The sequence below is a fragment of the Mustelus asterias genome, chromosome X (assembly GCF_964213995.1).
Source record: "Mustelus asterias chromosome X, sMusAst1.hap1.1, whole genome shotgun sequence".
In the NCBI taxonomy this organism is placed as follows: domain Eukaryota; kingdom Metazoa; phylum Chordata; class Chondrichthyes; order Carcharhiniformes; family Triakidae; genus Mustelus; species Mustelus asterias.
The window spans coordinates 2,929,111-2,953,884 of NC_135834.1; the positions used below are offsets into that span (position 1 = coordinate 2,929,111).

The window sequence follows — 24,774 nt, forward strand, 5'->3', positions numbered from 1 at the left end:
GGGTCCCTAGCGCTGTGAGGCAGCAGCGCTAACCACTGTGCTGCCCATAACTGTCAGTCAGTGCAGGTTCGATGGGCTGAATGGCCTCCTTCTGCACTGTAGGGACTTAATGATCCTATGAACTTCCTGTTCTTCACTGAACGATGCCACAACAAATTCTTGGGTTGTCTGCCTGTTAAGGTGCAAAAGATATCATGGCACTTATCTGAAGAGCAGGGGACTCTCCCAGTGTTTTGGTCCAACATTCTTCCTCCAGCCAATATTTCCAAAACAGATTAACTGCCATTTATCTCTGTTGTGGGATCTTCTTGTATGAAACTGTCAAGCTCAGTGGCAACAGTGCCCACACTTCATTAGAAGCTGATAGGCTATGACGTTCTTTTGAGGTCACAAAAGATACTTTTTAAATGCAAAACCAGTGCTTGGCACGAATGATGGCTGCTTCATTATTTATTTCATCTTCTCTCCTACTCTTTCCAGCCTCATTGATGCCAAGCACCATGAGGCTTTCACCTCAATTTATCCATTTTATAAAAGCTTCTCTGTTTACAGGCATGACGTGGAGATGTCGGTGTTGGACTGGGGTAGGCACAGTAAGTAGTCTCACAACACCAGGTTAAAGTCCAACAGGTTTATTTGGTAGCACAAGCTTTAGGAGCACTGCCCCTTCATCAGGTGAGTGGAGAGTTGGGTTCACAAATATGGCATATATAGACAGACTCAATTACAAGATAATGGTTGGAATGCGAGTCTTTACAGGTAATCAAGTCTTTACAGGTACAGACAATGCGAGTGGAGAGGGGGATAATCACAGGTTAAAGAGATGTGTATTGTCTCAATCCAGGACAGTTAGTAAGATTTTGCAACCCCAGGATAAATAGTTACAGGTAGTGTGACATGAACCCAAGATCCCGGCTGAGGCCGTCCTCATGTGTGCGGAACTTGGCTATCAGTCTCTGCTCAGCGATTCTGCGTTGCAGTGTGCCGTGAAGGCCGCCTTGGAGAACGCTTACCCGAAGACCAGAGGCTGAATGCCCGTGACTGCTGAAGTGCTCCCCCACAGGAAAAGAACACTCCTGCCTGGTGATTGTCGCGTGGTGTTCATTCACCCGTTGTCGTAGCGTTTGCATGGTCTCCCCAATGTACCATGCCTCGGGACATCCTTTTCTGTTTACAGAGCAGAATTTCTTCCATTGCTGAACCTTTGGGCAATGTGAAGTTTGCTTTTTTGACTTCAGACACAAACATTGTTTGCTTCCACTTCCACAATGTGTTGCTACTTAAAAGTTTCTGAATCAGGTGAAGTCAAATTTCTGCCCAGAAAACATGTATAAATAAATTACTGGTTGCAATGTAAATCTGTGCATTTGACTTTAAGGGATCCCTTGGATTTTCCTTCAAAATACTGATCTGGGCCCGCGAATGCTAAGCGGAAGCAGTTTGGTTGTAAACTGTCTCTGGTGTTTGTGCAGTGGGAAAATAGTACAGAAGTTGGTCAGTGAGGGTTAGGGATCGTCACAAACAAAAATTTACCTCCCAGAGATTAAGAACATCATCCTTTCTGGTTGTGTCACTGCTTGTTATGGCTCCTGCTCTGCCCAAGTAAGAAACTACAAAGGGTTGTGAACGTAGCCCAGTCCATCACGCAAACCAGCCTCCCACCCATTGACTGTCTACACTTCCCGCTGGGGAAAGCAACCAGCATAATTAAGGACCGCACGCATCCCGGATATTCTCTCTTCCACCTTGTTCTGTCGAGAAAAACATACAAAAGTCTGAGATCACATACCAACTGACTCAAGAACAGCTTCTTCCCTGCTGCCATCAGACTTTTGAACGGACCTGCCTTATATTAAGTTGATCTTTCTCTACACCCTAGCTATGACTGTAACACTACATTTTGCACCCTCTCCTTTCCTTCTCCCCTATGTACTCTATGAAAGGCATGTTTTGTCTGTATAGCACGGTGGCATAGTGGTTAGCACTGCTGCCTCACAGCACCAGGGATCTGGGTTCAATTCCGCCCTTGGGTGACTGTCTGTGTGGAGATTGCACGCACATTCTCCCCGTGTCTGTGTGGGTTTCCTCCCACAGTCCAAAAGATGTGCTGGTTAGGTGCATTGGCCGTGCTACATTCTCCCTCAGGTGTACCCGAACAGGTGCCAGAGTGTGGCGATGAGGGGATTTTCACAGTAACTTCATTGCAGTGTTAATGTAAGCCTACTTGTGACACAAATAATAAATAAACTTTTCACTGTATCCCAATACTTGTGAGAATAATAAATCAAATCAAAGGATGAAAATACCATTGGGACATTTTTCTTTACGTTTCCCCTCGCCCCACTTCCTGTTAACATCATTGTTATAAAAATATTGGAGATGAGGAGAATGGCTGTTTAAGAGAAAGGGCCTGCAGGGGGTGAGAAGTCGTGTGATGCAACCACCAGGCTTACATCCAGACTTGACGATCCTGTGGGCTAATTTCATTCTGAATTGAGAAAAATATACTGGCGGTGCTGTGATGGACTTGCACAATTTGTCGTTAGCCTCTCCATCACTACATGTTTCTATTCTAGAATCAAGTGTCTCCACCAACCTTCGACACTGGTGAGAGTGGGACCTTTAAAATGATTTTTTCCATCAATTGTTAAAGGGCTGCCAATGGACACCACTTTTAATGGGACTCATCATCAAATTCTCATTTAGAATCATAGAATCCCTACAGTGCAGGAGGCCGCCTTTTGGCCCATCGAGTCTGCACCGACCACAATCCCACCCAGGCCCTATTCCCGTAACCCCACATATTTACTATGCTAATCCCCCTGACACTAAGGGGCAATTTAGCATGGCCAATCAACCTAACCCACAAATCTTTGGACTGTGGTAGAAAACCGGAGCACCCGGAGGACACGGGGAGAAAATAGATAGTTTGTTTTAAATTCAAAGTCAAACTGAAGAACCTAATTTTAATGTTACAGCTCCAGCCACTTAGCTGCCACTGTGATGGCGAGATATGAAAAAGTATTGAAGATCATACAGAGGGAAACAATTGCAATCGTATTTTAGTTGATAATGTGTGATAGGAATGTGGGTTTGATTGATGATCACGGGGACAACCAGTGTGGCCACTGTCGGTGCACTGCTGCCCTTGCTCAATAACTGGTTAGAAATTCAAGATTTGATGCTTGCTGCAACAAAGAATATTGTCCTCTCAAAGATAATCCAGCTTTCTTCAAAACAAGCCAAACTGCAGAGCCTTTATTTCCATTCCTGCCAGAAATCAAGTCTGGAGAAGCATGTTCATTGCACTTGTGACTGCAGCACAGCACCTTGCAATATACATGCTGACGTCACAGATACAATTTGGATTATTCTTCAGGCTTCACTTGTAGCAAGACTATGATGAGAAATTTCCACAAACTTCGGAAAGGTGGGGAGGGGGCGACAGGGAAGGCCTTGCATTCCAAAGAAAATCATTTTTTCCCCCCTTAAAAATTCATTCACCACCCAAAATAAAATCCATAAAAGAATTAATGGAAATCAGGAAAAAAGTGACTTTTAAAAGGTGCCTGGTAGATTAACTTTTCCACCCAACCCAGCATTTCAGTTATTGGCATAGCAGCAAGAGTGTTTCACAGAATCCCTGCAGTACAGGAGGCCATTCGACCCATCGAGTCTGCACTGACAGGGGGGGGGGGGGGGGGGGGGGGGGGCATTTTTTTAGCATGGCCAATCCACCTAACCTACACATCTTTGGGCTGTGGGAGGAAACCGGAGCACCCGGAGGAAATCCACGCAGACATGGGGAGAATGTGTAGACCACACACGCACACACACACACACAAAAGGCTGGAATTGAACCTAGATCCCTGGCACTGTGAGGAAACAGTGCTAACCACTGCTATAATGTAATAAGGTCCAAATCTATTCCATACTACAAAGACAGACCACAGAAATAATGCCAATTCATGTTTTATGTACATAATTACAAATGCCAAACGTGACTGCCAATTGTTGAACTCAAAGCTTCACATGTTACCTTTCTAAAGTATTAAAACGTAATTTCTAGCATTTTGAAAAGAATGGTTTGCAGTGGATTCATAACCGCTAACTACTTTATAATGAACTTAAGTGTACAAAAGATCCCAGCAATTATTATTCTATTAAAACGGTCCTTCCTTGTGCTGCACACATCATAGCATGGATTTTGCAGTCAGCATTATGGGGTGGATTTCACCTCTTGTGCCATCAGAATCTGTCACCAAGTCATGGGCCCCCAAAATGAAGAAATTACTAACGAGATTCCACCTTTTGTAGCATTGATTTGAATACGAATTAGAAACAATGCAAATTACACGCGAGTTAACAGGCAAGTGAGACTTCAATAAAAATGAAAATTTTACTTTAAATCATTGATGGCACTATGAAGATACACAATTCCACAATACGCTATTCTTTATTCACACAGGGTAGGTCAGGAGTCCTATCAATTAAAATCAGCAAGGCACACTTCTACAAACCCTTTCTCTCTCTTGGGTTATGACAGTCCTGTTGGTGTATCTTTCCAGAATTCCATTTTAACTGACTAACCAATAAGACGCCAGTTCACTGTTTGGCCACATCTGGGAAAACTCTTTAGTACCTCTGACCTAGTCACATAGCTTTCCAGGTTTTAGACCTTTTTAAGCCAGCTCGCACAGTTGAGCTCCAAGAACTTGTCGCTTTTTCAGGCAAAAAGAAAAATTGACCTCTTCCTGATTTGCTGCTTCTTCTCACAAGAATTGTGTGTGTTCCTCTTTCTGTCTCTGTATTTCCTCTTTGTATCTACATCTGTACATCGATGGCCTTCAATCTCCAGCTTGTAACTCTCCTTTGTGTCTACCAGCCACACGGCTTCTTTCTCAACTCCCTTCCAGATCAAGAGTCACACGGACCAGTATTTCTCATTATCCAAGAAAATTACAAATAATTCCTTTACAATTGATACAAAGTTGCAAAAGTCTTTTTCAAATATTTTCTAAAAACAATTATACCTTTTAAAAGAAATTACAAATTTTCCTTACTAGACAGCTTCCAGGTCACAGGTCATCAGAAGCCAAGGTAATGTCATCAAGCAGGCTAAACAGCCAATCACACTGAAGAATTCTTGGACAGAAAACCAGGGAATAAACCAGGGAGACACAATGGCACAGTGGTTAGCACTGCTACCTCACAGCACCACGGACCCAGGTTAGATTTCTAAAGCTCACTGTCTGTGTGCAGTTTGCACGTTCTCCCAATGTCTGCGTGGATTTCCTGCAGGTGCTCCGGTTTCCTCCCATAGGCCAAAGATGTGCAGGTTAGGTGGATTAGCCACACTAAATTGTCCCTTAGTTCCAAAGATGTGCAGGTTAGGTGGATTAGCCATGGTAAATTGTCCCTTAGTTCCAAAGATGTGCAGGTTAGGTGGATTAGCCATGGTAAATTGTCCCTTAGTTCCAAAAATGTGCAGGTTAGGTGGATTAGCCATGGTAAATTACCCCTTAGTGTCCAAAGATGTGCAGGTTAGGTGGATTAGTCATGGTAAATTACCCCTTAGTGTCCAAAGATGTGCAGGTTAGGTGGATTAGTCATGCTAAATTGCCCGTTAGTATCCCAAGATGTGTAAGTTAGCGGGGTAAGTGCCTGGGGTTACGGGAGGGGCTGGGCCTGGGTAAGATGCTCTGTTGGGAGTTGGTGCAGACTTGATGAGCCAAATGGCCTCATTCCGCACTGTAAGGATGCTATGTTTCTGTGAAAGTGCATTGATCAATCTTCACTTATCAATTTTAATCAAAAATAAAGATTGGGACATACACGAGAAATAGAAATATCGTAAGAAATTTTAAAATAAGAAGAATGCAATTTGTATCATAATGGATTAAATTGACTCGGGTCAGAATTCAGGGGGACCTGGATTTCCTTGTACGCAAGATCATAGAACGTTTATAGGCAGATATAACAAGCAATTAGGAAGGTCAATGGTATTTTGTTTTTGCTTTATTCTTTCATAGAATATGGACGCCATTAGCAAAGTCAGCATTTGTTGAATTGCCCTTGAACTGATTATTTCAGAGGGCAGTTAAGAGCCAACCACATTGCAGTGGCTCTGGAGTCACATGTAGGCCAGACCGGGTAAGGACACCAGATTTCCTTCCTGAAAGGACATTAGTGAACCAGATGGGTCCTTAGGACAATCAATGATACCAATCACCATTACAGAGACGAGCTTTGAATTATAGTTTTATTCATTGAAATTTTTTATTTTGCCAGCTGCCATGGTGTTTGCCTTTATTAAAAAGGCATTAGAGTAGAACAGTAAATAAGTCTTACTATAATTGAATAGGGCCTTGGTGAGACACACCTGGATATAGTTGGGTAAGGAGTTTTGATCTCCTTACCCAAGTACGGATATGCTTGTCTTAGAGGGAGTGCAACAAAGGTTCATTCTGGAATGAGGGGCTGAGGGGATTGTCCTTGAAGGAGAGAATGAGCAGACTGGGCTTATAATCCCTCCAGGGAATGATTCTCCCAAAAACATTCTGAGTGTCGAATTCAGGTAAAAACTGGAGTACATCCTGCTGGTTTTTTGGGCGGGAGTTTAAAAATGAATCTCTCACACTCTGTGCATCACAGAGTGCACTAGTGTAAATCAGTCCAAAAATCAGTGGGCAGGGCCTATTCCCTCTGGAGAGGCCACCAGCATAGCGCTGAGCAGGCCACTGCGCATGTGCCAATCTGACATTGCCAAGATCGCTGGCCAGACCCGTGACCCCCGCAACGCTGCCCCTCTGATCCCCCACGGCCTGATCGCTGACCCCCCTCCTGCCCGCCCCCCAAACATGCCCAGGCCAGTCTCGACCCCACCCTCCCCCTCCCCCCCCGCAACCTCGATCTGCCCCTGACCACCCCCCCCTCCCCCAGCAGACCCAATCCCCCCCCCCAACCACACCCCAGCAGGCAGCCCCGATCCCCCCCGATGTCCAGCCCCGATTGCTGGCCTTCCTCCCTCTGTCACTCAGCTCTATTGCACAGTGGCAGCGGGACCCCACCATCCCCCACCGATCGCCCCCCCATTAGGACCCGCCCCCTTGGCACTGCCCAATGGGCATTGGCACTTTGCCCCTTGGACAGTGCCAAGGGGCCCAGGCTGGCACTGCCAAGGTGCCAATTCCCATGGGGTTCCACTGCACCCCCCCCCCCCGCCTGACCCTCTGGGGAGCCCCGATTGCCCCCCCTCTTCAATTCCAGCGGAGTCGGGCCACCAGCTCCCGCAAGTGGGGAGCTACTGTAAACCCTGCTGGAGTGAAAGACCTGACGTGTGTGTGTGTGTGTGTGTGTGTGTGTGTGTGTGTGTGTGTGTGTGTGTGTGTGTGTGGACGAGGCTAGAGGGCCCAGCCCAGAGATTTCAGTCCCAGGCCTGCTGATGATATTTAACAGATATTGAAATGGCCTTTTGCATAAGTTACACAGCTCCACGCCAATTTCTGGCATGGAGCTGACAGTGCTGGAAATCCAGTATCCGGAGAATCGTGGAGGCCGTTTCGCGGGCTCCGCTCTGGACACCACAATTCTCAAGTCTCCCGGCCCGCTGCGCTGAATCGCCCAAGAGATGTAAATGCGAGAAGGATGATCTTCCTGACCAGGATGCCTAGAACAGTTTCGGAATAAGGGGTCGGCTATTTAGGACTGAGATGAGGAGAAACCTCTTTACTCAAAGCATTGTGAATCTTTGGAACTCTGGACCCCAGAGGCCTGTGGATGCTGCATGGTTGAGTATAGTCAGGATGCAGATGAATAGAATGTTGGATACGAAGAGAATTAAGGGATATGAGGAGAGTGCAGGGAGGTGGAGTAAGATAAAAATTCAACCATGATTTTATTGAAGCAGCTTCAATTTATTGCACAAATATAAAATTAGTTTTGTGACGTTACTGTGCCTTTAAGAAATACATTTTTGATCATGTTTCTTTTCAGTTTTTCAAGCATCTCCTAGCATTTTATTGGCACTGTTTTGTCTGGAACTGGTGTCCTGTATTGTTACTGAGGCAGCATAAATGACATCATGTTTATTTTATTCTGGACCAATGCAGTATACTGGGGTTTTAAGGTCCTCTGGGGATTGCTGAGTGGGGCTTGATTTGGGGAGGATTGCCAGGCCAGGTGATAGCTGGGTTTTTTCCACAGAAAAGTCCAAGTTTTTAGTTTCAGTTTAGTTGCTGTTTAGAAGCTGGTGGAAGAAGGCAGTCTCTCTCTCCAGAAGATTTTTGGGAAGTTTCAGGATTGGGAATTGATCCAACATTCAAAGAACAAAGAACAATACAGCACAGGAACAGGCCCTTCGGCCCTCCAAGCCCGCGCCGCTCCCCGGTCCAGGATTGAATCCTGAATCCAGGATCCCCGCCCAATTTTCCAGCCTATCTACATCCTAATATCCTATCCCCGAGCTGTCCCTCACAGCTACGATGCTTTGTTCATCACAACCTATTAACTCACCCCCACCCCCCCATTCCAGACCATGTGATCTCCAGGGAGGCGCAAAAACCCAGAGTGAAAACCCCAGGGCCAATATGGGGGAAAAAAATCTGGGAAATTCCTCTCCGACCCCCTGAGGCGATCGAAACGAGTCCAGGAGATCACAATGGCCCTGATCGGAAAATGCTTCCCAACCCTAGTCATTTCCACTTCCACGAACACCATATGAATTCCCTGCCCCCGAGACAGGTTCCCAACTATCCGCAGTCTCGCTCTGTACTAATTCACAGTGGGTGTTAAAAAGCTGCAAAATCCAGCATCACGTGAACATACTTGCTTTTTGTGCCAAGTCCAGAAAGGGGTGTATGTCTTTGGGATGTTGTTTGACTTCGAACATCATAGATAGCTAGCTATTAAGGTTTATACTGTGTTGTGCATAATTCTTGCAATTGGTAAAAGTTATGCTAAATCTTATTATATTTTAACTGTGTTCTTAAATTAACTTTGTTTGATTAAAAGCTCCCTCGTGGGTCACTCGAATCATACCTGGACTGAAGCACCTCATGTGCACCATAATGCCAAATTCAAATGTAAAACTTAGAGTCTAGGCTAATTTCACAAAACACCTTGGAGTTTCTGGCTTAAATCTTAACAGTTTTCAAAGGCCAGTGAGATTCTGTGACAGCAGTTATGACTTAACATTGTTAAAAACCTAGTTATGCTTCATGAACAACGGTAAAGTTATAAGGTCAAGGGGAAGTTCGAACAGATTGCCATTGGTGAGAATTTCAACAGCACCCCATGTGGCGGAGCAGTAAATCAAACCTCCACATTTAACTACACATGTTGGATGCCAGAAGCTGCTGTCACTTTCACAGTCGTGATGACAGTGTTGCTGAAAGTTTCACTGTGTTTACACTCACAAAACCTGTGCCAATAAAGTTAAACAGGCTTCATAATTTTAAAAAGTATTTGACAAAAAGTACTTGTTCAGGCAGAGAGAACAGTTAGAAGGTTGCTCTTATTGCATATCTGATGGACATTTTGACAAAACGTGCATTTGCAAACAGACAAAAAAAATGCTTTGCCAAGCACCTCTTTTTGAAGATGGTGCTTCTTCAATTCTTCCCTCCACATCACTAATCTGGGGACAGCAAAACAGTCCAATTAAAGTACAAAGATTTTTGATCAGGCCAAGTTTTTATCAAATGACATTCGCTGGAGACACAGCAAAACAGGTAGATTGGTAAATATTAATCTAAATATAATTTCCAGCTTAATGTCCAAACCATAACACCTTTCATTCTGTCACACGAGGCACATTCAGTTGATTAGCTCAATTAACCACTTGTAAGTCAATCTGATTCACTCAAACATAGACAAGGATGGAAAAGCTCAATTTGTATCAAAGCCACTCAAATGTCTTAAAACCTCATCTCCAAGTGATTTGTGCAACAATTGTGGTCCTCCACAAAGCCCACTTTATCCAGCTAAAAACATCCTGACAAGGTAAACACATTCAAAACTAAATCCTTTGGATTCATATAGTCAATCAATGTGTGTTAGAAATCCCTTCCAAGAATTTTCCTTCAGTCGTGGGCTGAGATCCTGAGTTCAGTTACATTCCCGGAGATGATATTTGCATAATAAAAGCAACATTTTGCAGATGCTAGAGATCGGAAATTTTTTAAAAACGGAAAATGCTGGAAAAACTCAGCAGGTCTGGCAACATCTGCGGAGAGGGAAACAGTTAATGTTTCGAGTCCAATAGAACAGCTTTCTGATGAAAGCAAACCCAGTTCCACTGGCCAAGTAAGTCCTCAAACATGTCTTGGGCCAACAGGCCCCTCTGTGAGTCTCTGATATTTTCATTCTTTGTTGTGCTTCACTTGCTAGTATCCTCCACCCCTCCTTCTCCCGTTATACAATGGTTGTGGTCCCCTACAGTGTCCTATTCCCTGGTTTCCTCTCCCCAGGATGCACCACTCCCAAGGCTAGGAGTAAACGTCACAACAAAGCAACATCCAGAAGAGGTTCATGAATCTGTTGAAGAGGAGAACTAAAAATGTCAATTACACAAAATCAAAAAGAGAAAAACAGAAAATGCTGGAACATCTCAGCAGGTCTGAACGTTGACTCTATGCTCTCTCCACAGATGCTGTCAGACCTGCTGAGATTTTCCAGTATGTTGTTTTTGTTTCAGACGCCAGCATCTGCAGTATTTTATCTTTAAAAATCAAAGAGACACTGGGGGTGGGGGGGTGGGACGACGAGAACAGAATAGTTGAATAAAAGTAATTAACTACTTTTTTTTTTAGTTTTTTCACATTTAAAAACATATTTACAATGACATTGTTGTTTTCAGTATGTCAGCAGCAATATTCCTGTGTTATTGCGCCTTCTTACAGATGGACATTTTTAAGTGGCTTCCCCAGGTGGAAGCGATTTCCCTGCAGATGCTGGTGACCTGAGGGGTTATTGATAAGGCTGCCAGACCTCTCAAAGTATCAGAAATGCATCGCACAAATGCTGCATCACATTATGCAGTTAATTTGTTAATGTACTCAAGAGACAAAAATCATAACACTGACTTGCTTGGATTGAATGGCTGGCGTTCACAACAAAATGATCATTTGTTCAAACCACAGAAATCTGGAGACAAGGCCAGGCAGGTTAATCCACGGATGAAGATATCATACCTATAAAAAGCAGAATGAAAGAAACATCATTTTTGGATTATTGTCCCCAAAAAACAGGAACCGTCTGCAAATACTGAACAAATAACATTTTGGAACAAGTTTCACTGTTAGAAACTTATTTCACCACCACGCTACAAAAATAATCCCCACACAATACACCTTCCTCAGCCAAGAGAACAAGGTAAGAGCTTCCAACCACTCATTGACTGAGACACACATTGCAGACAACTATCCAGCTGGAAAAGAATTCTGTCATGCCCAGGTGGAAATAAATACCGCCTGACCCAACCCCTTTCCCAGAGGGCTGAGAGTAACAAGTTAATACTGGACAACTTGACAAAGGCTGAATTAGCTGGCCTCAGGTGTACCTAACGGCCTCTGACAGAGGCAGAAAAAATAAACACATCAGCCAAGGTTCCCACATGTAACTGCTGGTCAGTGATATCGGTGGAAAGTCTGCACATGGACATAAGCGAAGATGCTCCCTGTCCCTGCAAAATAGCACACTCGCACTCACTCACTGAAGGTGGTCACTTGCACCAAGTACCAGAGTGCAACAGCACCATTGGGATGAAACCAAACTACTACCTTGAGGGAAGGAGATAAAATGATAGGCTAGTGTTTATTGCCCATCTCCAGGATTTTGACCCAGCGACAGTGAAGGGATGACAGTGGGGAATTCAGTGATGTCGTTCCAAGTCAGGAACCTCCAAGTGGTGGTGTTCCCAAGTATCTGCTGCACTTGTCCTTCTAGATCAGGGGTCTCCAAACTACAGCCCGCGGGCCACGTCCGGCCCGGATACAATAAATTATATTCATTCATTTATAGAACTGATTTTTTTCTTTGGCCCGCGAAGATGCGTAGAATATACGATGTGGCCCTCGTACTGCAGAGTTTGGAGACCGCTGTTCTAGATGGTAGAGACAGTAAGAGTTTTAACAACACCAGGTTAAAGTCCAACAGGTTTATTTGGTAGCAAATGCCATTAGCTTTCAGAGCACTGCTCCTCCGTCAGATGGAGTGGAAATCTGCTCTCAAACAGGGCACGGAGACACAAAATAAAGTTACAGAATACTAATTAGAATGTGAATCTCTACAGCCAACCAGATCTTAAAGATACAGACAATGTGAGTGGAGGGAGCATTAAACACAGGTTAAAGAGATGTGTATTGTCTTCAGACAGGACAGCCAGTGAGATTCTGCAAGTCCAGGAGGCAAGCTGTGGGGGTTACTGACAGTGTGACATAAAGCCAACATCCCGGTTTAGGCCGTCCTCATGTGTGCGGAACTTGGCTATCAGTTTCTGCTCAGCGACTCTGCGCTATCATGTGTCGTGAAGGCCGCCTTGGAGAACGCTTACCCGAAGATCAGAGGCTGAATGCCCGTGACCGCTGAAGTACTCCCCCACAGGAAGAGAACAGTCTTGCCTGGTGATTGTCGAGCGGTCTTCATTCATCCGTTATCGTAGCGTCTGCATGGTTTTCCCAATGTACCATGCCTCGGGACATCCTTTCCTGCAGCGTATCAGGTAGACAACGTTGGCCGAGTTGCAAGAGTAGGTACCGTGTACCTGGTAGATGGTGTTCTCACGTGAGATGATGGCATCCGTGTCGATGATCCGGCACGTCTTGCAGCGGTTGCTGTGGCAGGGTTGTGTGGTGTCGTGGTCACTGTTCTCCTGAAGGCTGGGTAGTTTGCTGTGGACGATGGTCTGTTTGAGGTTGGGCGGTTGTTTGAAGGCAAGAAGTGGGGGTGTGGGGATGGCCTTGGCGAGATGTTCGTCTTCACCAATGACATGTTGAAGGCTCCGGAGGAGATGCCGTAGCTTCTCCGCTCCGGGGAAGTACTGGATGACGAAGGGTACTCTGTCCACTGTGTCCCGTGTTTGTCTTCTGAGGAGGTCGGTGCGGTTTTTCGCTGTGGCGCGTCGGAACTGTCGATCAATGAGTCGAGCGCCATATCCTGTTCTTATGAGAGCATCTTTCAGCGTCTGGAGGTGTCTGTTGTGATCCTCCTCATCCGAGCAGATCCTGTGTATACGGAGGGCTTGTCCGTAGGGGATGGCTTCTTTAACGTGTTTAGGGTGGAAGCTGGAGAAGTGGAGCATCGTGAGGTTATCTGTGGGCTTGCGGTACAGTGAGGTGCTGAGGTGACTGTCCTTAATGGAGATGCGTGTGTCCAAGAATGCAACCGATTCCGAAGAGTAGTCCATGGTGAGTCTGATGGTGGGATGGAACTTGTTGATGTCATCGTATAGTTGTTTCAGTGATTGTTCACCATGAGTCCAAAGGAAGAAAGTGTCATCGATGTATCTAGTGTATAGCATCGGTTGAAGGTCCTGTGCGGTGAAGAAGTCTTGTTCAAACCTGTGCATGAAGATGTTGGCATATTGAGGTGCGAATTTGGTCCCCATGGCTGTTCCATGTGTCTGGATGAAGAAAACCTCAAACAGACCATTGTCCGCAGCAAACTACCCAGCCTTCAGGAGAACAGTGACCACGACACCACACAACCCTGCCACAGCAACCTCTGCAAGGCGTGCCAGATCATCGACACGGATGCCATCATCTCACCTGAGATCATCTACCAGGTACACGGTACCTACTCTTGCAACTCGGCCAACGTTGTCTACCTGATACGCTGCAGGAAAGGATGTCCTGAGGCATGGTACATTGGGGAAACCATGCAGACGCTACGACAACGGATGAATGAACACCGCTCGACAATCACCAGGCAAGACTGTTCTCTTCCTGTGGGGGAGCACTTCAGCGGTCACGGGCATTCAGCCTCTGATCTTCGGGTAAGTGTTCTCCAAGGCGGCCTTCACGATACACGACAGCGCAGAGTCGCTGAGCAGAAACTGATAGCCAAGTTCCGCACACATGAGGACGGCCTAAACCGGGATGTTGGGTTTATGTCACACTATCAGTAACCCCCACAGCTTGCCTCCTGGACTTGCAGAATCTCACTGGCTGTCCTGTCTGGAGACAACACACATCTCTTTAACCTGTGCTTAATGCTCCCTCCACTCACATTGTCTGTATCTTTAAGACCTGGTTGGCTGTAGAGATTCACATTCTAATCAGTATTCTGTAACTTGATTTTGTGTCTCTGTATGCCCTGTTTGAGAGCAGATTTCCACTCCATCTGACGAAGGAGTAGCACTCCGAAAGCTAATGGCATTTGCTACCAAATAAACCTGTTGGACTTTAACCTGGTGTTGTTAAAACTCTTACTGTGTTTACTCCAGTCCAACGCTGGCATCTCCACATCACCACTAGATGGTAGAGGTCATGGGTTTGGAAGGTGCTGTCTAAGGAGCCTTGGTGCGTTCCTGCAGTGTATCCTGTAGATGGTACACACAGCTGTCACTATGTGTCGGTGGTGGAGGGAGTGGGTGTTTGTGGATGGGGGGCCAATCAAGCGGGGCTGCTTTGTCCTGGATGGTGTTGAGCTTCTTGAGTGTTGTTGGAGCTGCACCATCCAGGCAAGTGGGGAGTATTCCATCACACTCCTGACTTGTGCCTTGTAGATGGTGGACAGGCTCAGGGGAATCAGGAGGTAAGTTACCTATCACAGAATCCCCAGCCTCCTACTTCCATTTGTAGCCACAGTATGTTGATAGTAACCCCCCCCGGGTGTTGAGAGTGGGGAATTCAGTAATGACTTCAGTGATGGCAATGTCATGGGGGAGCTGGTTGGATTCTCTCTTGTTGGAGAGTCAGTGTCTGGCACTTAAGTGGCAAGCAACATTTGCGCCACACATCAGCCCAAGTCTAAATTTTGCCCTGGTCTTGCTGCATATGGGCACGGACTGATTAAGCCTTTCAAATAATACTATAATAGGATGCTTTACATTCAGCTGAGCAGGCAGGCTGGTTCTCATTTTACAGTCGTGTTTGAAATCTGCTAGCTCTGAACTGCAGCACTCCACCAGTATTGCACAATAGTGCTATCCTGGATTATATGCTCAAATCTCTGGAATGGGACTTGAAGTGAACCTGCTGGTTCAGAGGTTACCACTGAGCTACGGTCAACGTTTCTTTAACAGCAGCAATTGCAGCCCTCCACTTCAGTGGAACTATCATCATGCAAATAGTTACAGATGGAAGAACAAGAGGTGGCAACATCCTGAGAATAATATCAGCATTCATATCAATTCCATCTTAATCTCCAGATCGGGAGGTTTCAATGGAATGCTTCATCTTAAACAGCTTACTATATATATTTGAGTAATGGTCGATCTTATGTACAAGTCAACCCCCAATTTTAAAGTCAGTCCTGAACAGTGCATCAGGTTTTTTATTTTATTTATTAGTCACAAGTAGGCTTACATTAACACTGCAATGAAGTCACTGTGAAAATCCCCTAGTTGCCACACTCCGGCACCTGTTCAGGTACACTGAGGGGCAACTTAGCGTGGCCAATTCACCTAACCAGTATGTATTTCGGACTGTGGGAGGAAACCAGAGCACACGGAGGGAACCCACGCAGACACGGGGAGAACGTGCAGACTCCGCACAGACAGTGACCCAAGCCGGGAATCGAACCCGGGTCCCTGGTGCTGTGAGGCAGCAGTGCTAACCGCTGTGCCACTGTGCTATCCCCTTTATGAAGAGAAAAAATTCTCTACTAAGACAGAAGGTCAAGGTTTCAGTGTTTGCCAGCAGAACTTGATGACAGGCTTATCGTATTTCAAGGGTTTCTAATCAAGCATTAACAAAAGAATAGATTCAGATTGGCCTGTATTGGAACATGAACGAGACTCCCATGAATCTTAACATGGCAGCCAGCCAGCCAGCCAATGAGCAAAGTTGGAGATAAAACAGTGTTAGTGAAGTGTTAGCGGTACAGAGGGTGGACAATATGGAAGGATCAGGTAACGAGTCACTATGGGTGGAGCTCAGAAACAGAAAGGGCGCAGTCACTATGCTGGGGGTATACTACAGGCCTCCCAACAGCCCACGGGAAGTTGAGGAACGGATATGTAAGGAGATTCTGGACAGGTGCAGAAAAAATAGGGTTGTTGTAGTGGGAGACTTTAATTTCCCTCACATAGACTAGAAATCACTTAGGGCTGGGGGCCTGGACGGGGAAGAATTTATAAAATGCGTACAGGAAGGTTCTTTGGAACAATATGTTGACAGTCCAACTAGAGAGGGGGCTATACTGGACCTAGTACTGGGGAATGAGCCCTGTCAGGTAATCAAAGTTGCAGTAGGGGAACATGTGGCAAATAGTGACCACAATTCTGTAAACTTTAGGATAGTAATGGAAAAGGATGAGTGTTGTCCTATGGGTAAGATACTGAATTGGGGGAAGGCTAACTACAGCCGGATTAGGCAGGATTTGGTGGCTGTTGATTGGGAGAGGCTGTTCGAGGGTAAATCCACATCTGGCACGTGGGAGCCTTTTAAGGAGCAGTTGATAGGACTGCAGGACAGGCATGTGCCTGTAAAAACGAAGGATAGGAAAGGTAGGATTCGCGAGCCGTGGATAACCAGTGAAATTGTGGGTCTGATCAAAAAGAAAAAAGAGGCATACATGAGGTCCAGGCAGCTAAAAACAGATGGAGCACTGGAGGAATACAGAGAAAGTAGAAAAGAACTCAAACAGGGACTTAGAAGGGCAAAAAGGGGTCACGAAATGTCCTTGGCAGACAGGATTAAGGAGAATCCTAAGGCATTTTATACATACGTTAGGAACAAGAGGGTTGTTAGGGAAAGAATCGGACCTCTCAGGGACAAAGGAGGGGAATTATGCTTAGAACCAAAGGAAGTAGGTGAGATCCTAAACGAATACTTTGCATCAGTATTCACAAAAGAGAGGGACATGTTGACTTGTATTGTCTCAGAGAGATGTGTTGACCCGTTAGAAAAAATCTCAATTACAAGGGAGGAAGTGTTAGGTTTTTTAGGAAACATTAACACAGACAAATCCCCAGGGCCAGATGGCATCTATCCTAGACTCCTCAGGGAGGCAAGAGATGCAATTGCTGGGCCTCTAACAGAAATCTTTGTCTCTTCACTGGACACAGGTGAGGTCCCAGAGGATTGGAGGATAGCAAATGTGGTCCCGTTATTTAAGAAGGGTAGCAAGGATAACCCGGGTAATTATAGGCCGGTGAGCTTGACGTCCGTGGTAGGGAAGTTGTTGGAGAAGATTCTTAGAGATAGGATATATGCGCATTTAGAACTGAATAATCTCATTAGCGATAGGCAGCATGGTTTTGTACGAGGGAGGTCATGCCTCACAGATTTGGTTGAGTTTTTTGAGGAGGTGACAAAAACGATTGACGAGAGAAGGGCCGTGGGTGTCGTCTATATGGATTTTAGTAAAGCGTTTGACAAGGTCCCTCATGGCAGGCTGGTGCGAAAGGTTAAATCTCACGGGATAAAAGGTGAGCTAGCTAGATGGGTGGAGAACTGGCTTAGCCATAGAAGACAGAGGGTAGCAGTGGAGGGGTCTTTTTCCGGTTGGAGGTCTGTGACTCGTGGTGTTCCGCAGGGCTCTGTACTGGGACCTCTGCTGTTTGTGATATATATAAATGATTTGGAGGAAGACGTAACTGGTGTGATCAGTAAGTTTGCGGACGACACAAAGATTGCTGGAGTTGCGGATAGTGATGAACATTGTCAGAGAATACAGCAGGATTATAGATAGGCTGGAACATTGGGCGGAGAAATGGCAGATGGAATTTAATCTAGATAAATGCGAAGTGATGCATTTCGGTAGATCTAATGTAAGGGGGAGCTATACAATAAATGGCAGAACCATCAGGAGTATAGGCACACAGAGGGACCTGGGTGTACAAGTCCACAGATCCTTAAAGGTGGCAGCACAGGTGGAGAGGGTGGTGAAGAAGGCATATGGCATGCTTGCCTTTATTGGACGGGGCATAGAATATAAAAGTTGGCATATGATGTTGCAGTTATATAGAACGATGGTTAGGCCACATTTGGAATACTGCATCCAGTTCTGGTCGCCACACTACCAGAAGGACGTGGAGGCTTTGGAGAGAGTGCAGAGAAGGTTTACCAGGACGTTGCCTGGTATGGAGGGTCTTAGCTATGAGGAGAGATTGGGTAAACTGGAGTTGTTCTCCCTGGAAAGACGGAGGATGAGGGGCAACCTAATAGAGGTGTATAAAATTATGAAGGGCATAGATAGGGTGAACAGCGGGAAGCTTTTTCCCAGGTCTGAGGTGACGAACGCAAGGGGTCACGGGTTCAAGGTGAGGGGGGCAAGGTTCAACACAGATGTCAGGGGGACGTATTTTACACAGAGGGTGGTGGGGGCCTGGAATGCACTGCCAAGCAAGGTGATTGAGGCGGACACGCTGGGATCGTTTAAGACTTATCTAGATAGCCACATGAACAGACTGGGAATAGAGGGATACAAAAGAATGGTCTAGTGGGCACATGAGCGGCGCGGGCTTGGAGGGCCGAAAGGCCTGTTCCTGTGCTGTATTGTTCTTTCTTTGTTCTAAGACAGCTGGCCATGAAAAAACAGAAATGAAATTATATAAATTGGTATGTGGTTTTTGCTTTTGATGAATGATAAAAGTTGATGAATTTGGTGTACACAAATTGTCTGTTTCCACAGATACTATTTAATTATAAATAAAAATCAATAATAAAAAATAGTTTTTGGCTCCTTTTGCGCTATTTTTGGGGATGGGATTGGTGAGCAGTCTCCAACCTGGCAGCTCTGTGGTCACGAGACAATGGGCGAGGGTGGATTCTAACCCCTTGAAAATATTACTTGTGTAAAAGTTGACCCGCTATGTTTTGGCTAAAAATTTAGCCTTAGAAAGTCAACTTTTACACCAGTATATTTTATAGTAATACACGTGAACGAGAGTACTTGGTGTCACAGACAATCATATATGTGCACTGAAAATGCAATTCCTACTCCAAAATACCAAGGTTTAAAGAACACTTTCCCAAAGGATGATCAGCGCAGCATGATTCAAAAAGCAGTGAAATGCTGAACTATGCAGAGTATAATATAGGGGAGGGCGATGGCCCAGTGGTATTATGGCTAGACTATTAATCCAGAAACTCAGCTAATATTCTTGGGACCCGGGTTAGAATCCCACCAAATGATGGAATTAAGAATCTACTGATGACCATGAAACCATTGTCGGAAAAACCCATCTGGTTCACTAATGTCCTTTAGGGAAGGAAATCTGCCATCCTTACCCGGTCTGGCCTACATGTGACTCCAGAGCCACAGCAATGTGGTTGACTCTCAACTGCCCTCAGGCAACTAGGGATGGGCAATAAATGCTGGCCCAGCCAGCGACGCCCATGTCCCAAGAATGAATTTTTTTTAAAATCATCCCATTGTCTACAAACTACAACGATAAACCTTCAGGGTTGCTACAAATTGTCAGAAGCATTGAACCATGGTTAAATTACAAGCACAGGCAGAGGTAGTTTTTTTCTTGCCATGCTTAGAAAGTTGAGGGATGCAGGTGCATGCTGTACATAGACTGAAACATTGTATCACGAGCCTAGGCAATGGTGCTGCCAAGACGACAGGCTGTTTTTGAAGTCTGCGCAATCAGTTTTAACTCGGCATTTGATAACAGCAGCCTATCAGATTTGAATTTGATGTTTTGATAACCTGTAAACCAATCCTACTGCGGGGATTTTAATATGTCATCAGGAGTATAAGAACCAGACAGCAACTGCCACAGCTCACAGCGCTTCAGAGAGACAGCCAGTAACTGTCGTCTGCCAGCGTAACAGCCGCATTTGTGTCTTAAAAGAAAGCCTCATCTCAATCGCAAAGGTAACAACAGGTGATAGCGAAGACAGAAGATACCGGAAGATAACACCTGGTTGCATTTTGAGTGTGACTAAAAACTCTTTTTTTTGTTAATAAGTGGGAATTGTATTTATCTAAACAGCATTCCATTAGAATAGTGTTTTATTGGGTTTGTTAACCTGTTCACTGTTAGATTAATACATTGTTACTTGTACAGAGAGTGTCTCAGGGAGTTATTTTGATTTAGCCACTAAACGTTGCTGAAGCACAGATATTACCCCTTCTCACACACTTTAACAGATTGTGAAGGGAGGTTCTTCTCTTTGAGTGGTTGAGTGTTAGTTCTCAGAGAGGAGATCAACCTCCCCTTCATAACATAATGCAGTAGATGTAATTCATCTGGATTTTCAAAAGGCCTTCAATAATGTCCACCATAATAGACTAATGAATAAGGTGAGAGGATGTGGAGCCAGGGGACAAGTGTTAGGCTAAAATTGCTAACTGGCTTCAAGACAGAAAGCTGAGAGTGGGAATAAAGGCGAGTTACGAAGAATCACAGAATTGTGATGTTGCAGAAAGAGGCCATCGGCCCATCATGTCTTCACCGGCTCCCCAAACGAACAGAGTGACAGAAGATGGGGAGTGGTCTTCCAAAAGGATCAGTGTTGGGATCACTGCTATTCGCAATGTACACTGTGAACCATTTGGACTTTGGAATCAAAAACACAAATTCTAACTTTGTGGATGACACCAATTTTAGGGAGGGTTTGCGGTGGGGGATGATGCAGATGGACAATACTGAAGAGACTGCAACAAACTACAGGAGGACATGAATAAACTTGGAAGAATTGGCAAATGAAGTTCAACACTGATAAATGTGAGGTAGTACATTTTGGTAAGAAGAATAGGGAGGTCACTTATTACTTGGAAGATACAGGTCTAGGTGAAGTAGAGAAACAAAGAAATCTCAGAGTGCAAATACAGCAATCACTAAAAGTTGTGACATAGGTTAACAAGGCCATAAAAAAGCAAACCAAACACTTGGCTTTATTTCTCGAGGGATAGAATGTAAAGTAGGGAAATTATGTGAAACCTCTATCGAACCTTGGTTAGAGCATAGAGTGCTGTGTGCAGTCCTGGTCTCCATATTATAAAAGGATATAGAGATACTGGAAAGGGTGCAGAGAACATTGCCAAGGATGACCCCAGAAACGTGTGGGTTTGCATATCGGGAAAGGATTGACCGGCTAGGTCCCTCTTCTCTTGAAAAAAAGGCTGAGGGGTGACCTAACTGAGATCTTTATAATTCTGAAAGGTTTTGATGGAGTGGACATGGAGAGAATGTTTCCTCTTGTGGGGAAGAGCCTCACTAAGACCATCAATATAAGATAGTCACCAAGAAATCCAATCGGGAATTCTTCACCCAGAGAATGGTGAGAATGTGGAACTGACTCCCACAGGGAGTGGTTGAAGTGAATAGTGTAGATGGATTTAACAGTAAACTCGACAAGTACATGAAAGAGAAGGGGATAGAGGGTTACGCTGATAATTTAGATGAGAAAAGATAGAAGGCTCAAGCATTGGACAAATAACAGCATGGACTGGTTGGTCCAAATGGGGTGTTTTCTGTCGTACATCCTTTGTAATCCTATGCAAACTTTGCCTATGTCATATAAAACGATATCTGGGAGTAATTAGATCACAACCAAATTGAAGGAAAGAGTGCAAGGGACAGCCGAAGCACAAAACCTACATGGATAACAATACTTATCTGCACTCCTAGATAATATTACAACCTTAAAAAGCACACACTGTATTCCACTAAACACATGACAAGGTACATGGTAGGTTGTTGCATAAGGTTAAATCTCACGGGATCCAGGGTGAGGTAGCTAAATGGATACAAAATTGGCTTGACAACAGAAGACAGAGGGTGATTGTAAAGGGTTGTTTTTCAAACTGGAGACCTGTGACCAGCAGTGTGCCTCAGGGATTGATGTTGGATCCGCTGTTATTTGTCATTTATATTAACGATTTGGACGAGAATTTAGGAAACATGGTTAGTAAGTTTGCAGATGACACCAAGATCGGTAGCATAGTGGACAGTGAAGAAGGTTATCTAGGATTGCAACGGGATCTTGATCAATTGGGCCAGTGGGCTGATGAATGGCAGATGGAGTTTCATTTAGATAAATGCGAGGTGATGCATTTTGGTAGATCGAACCAGGGCAGGACTTACTCAGTTAATGGTAGGGAGTTGGGGAGAGTTATAGAACAAAGAGATCTAGGGCTACAGGTTCATAGCTCCTTGAAAGTGGAGTCACAGGTGGACAGAGTGGTGAAGAAGGCATTTGGCTTGCTTGGTTTCACTGGTCAGATTATTGAATGATGTGGAGATGCCGGCGTTGGACTGGGGTAAACACAGTAAGAAGTTTAACAACACCTTGTGTGGCTTTTGCTACCAAATAAACCTGTTGGACTTTAACCTGGTGTTGTTAAACTTCTTACCCAGATTATTGAATACAGGAGTTGGGATGTCTTGTTGAAGTTGTACAAGACATTAGTAAGGCCACACTTGGAATACTGTGTACAGTTCTGGTTACCCTATTATAGAAAAGATATTAACTAGAAAGAGTGCAGAAAAGATTTACCAGAATGCTACCGGGGCTTGATGGTTTGAGTTATAAGGAAAGGCTGGATAGACTGGGACTTTTTCCCCTGGAATATAGAAGACTTAGGGGTCTATAAAATAATGAGGGGCACAGATATCTTTTCCCAAAGGTAGGGGAGTCTAAAACTAGAGGGCATAGGTTTAAGGTGAGGGGGAGAGATACAAAAGGGTCCAGAGGGGCAATTTTTTCACAGAGGGTGGTGAGTGTCTGGAACAAGCTGCCAGAGGTAGTAGTAGAGGCGGGTACAATTCTGTCTTTTAAAAAGCATTTAGACAGTTACATGGGTAAGATGGGTATAGAGGGATATGGGCCAAACGTGGGCAACTGGGACTAGCTTAGTGGTAAAAACTGGGCAGCATGGACAAGTTGGGCCGAAGAGCCTGTTTCCATGCTGTAAACCTCTATGACTCTATGACATACTTTGCAAATGCACAGACTATTAAATTGGATAGACGAGTGTATTCACTTGTCACAGCTTTGTTCAGATGCTGACTGGTAAAGCACAAATGACCTTCACACTGAAAGATTTAACAGTTGAGACATCAATTGACACTCTGTGATAAAAGTATTTGCACTTCATTAAAAGTTTTTCAACCGTGTTTTACATGATGTCGGATTTAGTCAACAACATCATGCTCACCCAAATCAGACAGTTTTAGCTTCAAGGCCCACTCCCACCTCAAGCATATCATCTTTGGTTTAACATTCTGACAGGCATCATCTTTGGGATGAGCTGTCAAAACAAGGTGTCATTTACCAATTCAGGCGCAAGTAAAAGATTAACTGCTAATTGAAAAGGAGAAGGGGTTTCTCCCAATCAATATTCTTCCCTCAAATTGATCAAAACAGATCAAGTGCTCATTCCCTTGGCCACTGAAGGCAAGTGGAGGGCATGTTTTTGCCCGTTAGTCTGTCAACAACACATCAAAAATGGACGGGTTTCAACAGAACTTGGTATAAAGGTAGGGTGTGGCCCAGGGAAGAACCGAATAGTCTTTGGCGAAAACGCAGATCAGGATAATGTAATTCTTTAAAAAAACGATCCATTAACAGTGGGAGATTTCTTTCATGGCGTGTGCGTGTTGTTGTCCAGCCATTTGTTCCATTCCTTGAGTGTTCCACCCAAAGGCAGGTCCTTGGCTCACTGACTGCTGATGCTTCATCCTGAGCAACTAAAAACAGAAAATGCGGGATTAAACTCGGCAGGTCTGGCAGCATCTGTGGAGAGAGAAACACAGTTAATGTTGTTGTTTCTCTCTACACAGATGCTGCCAGACCTGCTGAGTTTAACCCAGCATTTTGTTTTTATTTCAGATTTCCAGCATCTACACAATTCTGCTTTCATCCCGAGCAGTTCCCTTTGGATTGCCTTTGCCTTCCACACTCAGGGGCAGGACAAGGAGGCAGGTCTCAAATCTACCTCAGCTGAAACAAACTGCACTGCTGTTCTGAACTACACACTCACCATTAAACAACTGAGCCAACTGCCCCTTATTCAGCATTTGTTGCCCCCGAGGTGGTGGTGATGAGCTGCCTTCTTGAACGACTGCAATCCACTTGCTGTAGGTACACCCACAGTGCTGCTAGGGAGGGAGTCCCAGGATTGTTATTGGACATCATTCAGTCCATGTGGTGTAGGTACACCCACAGTGCTGCTAGGGAGGGTGTTCCAGGATTGTTATTGGACATCATTCAGTCATTGTGGTGTAGGTACATCCACAGTGCTGTTAGGGAGGGAGTTCCAGGATTGTTATTGGACAGTCAATCCGTGTGGTGCAGGATGACCCACAGTGCTGTTAGGGAGGGAGTTCCAGAATTTTGACCCAGCAACGGTGATGGAATGGCCTACATATTTCCAAGTCAGGATGGTGAGTGGCTTGGAGGGGAACCTCCAGGTGGTGGTATTCCCAGGTATCTGCTGTCCTTGTCCTTCTAGATGGTAGAGGTCGTGGATTTGGAAGGTGCTGCCTAAGGAGCCTTGGTGAGTTGCTGCAGTGCATCTTGTAGATGGTATATACTGCTGCTACTGTGCAGCAGTGGTGGAGGAAGTGAATATTTCAGGTGGTGAATAGGGGGTTGAATAGGCAGGCTGCTTTATCCTGGATGGTGTTCTTGAGTGCTGTTGGAGCTGCAC

General features: G+C 45.0%; 1 protein-coding gene across 18 annotated transcripts in view; it reads right to left on the reverse strand.

Annotated features, from left to right (window-relative positions):
- Positions 1-24,774, reverse strand: part of r3hdm2 (R3H domain containing 2) — a 337,844-nt gene that overhangs the window by 258,206 nt on the left and 54,864 nt on the right. For all 18 annotated transcript variants that reach the window (XM_078201199.1, XM_078201196.1, XM_078201201.1 and 15 more), the window contains exon 2: positions 11,085-11,192. The gene's annotated coding sequence lies outside the window, so the exon portion shown is untranslated. The remainder of the gene's footprint in view (positions 1-11,084; positions 11,193-24,774) is intronic.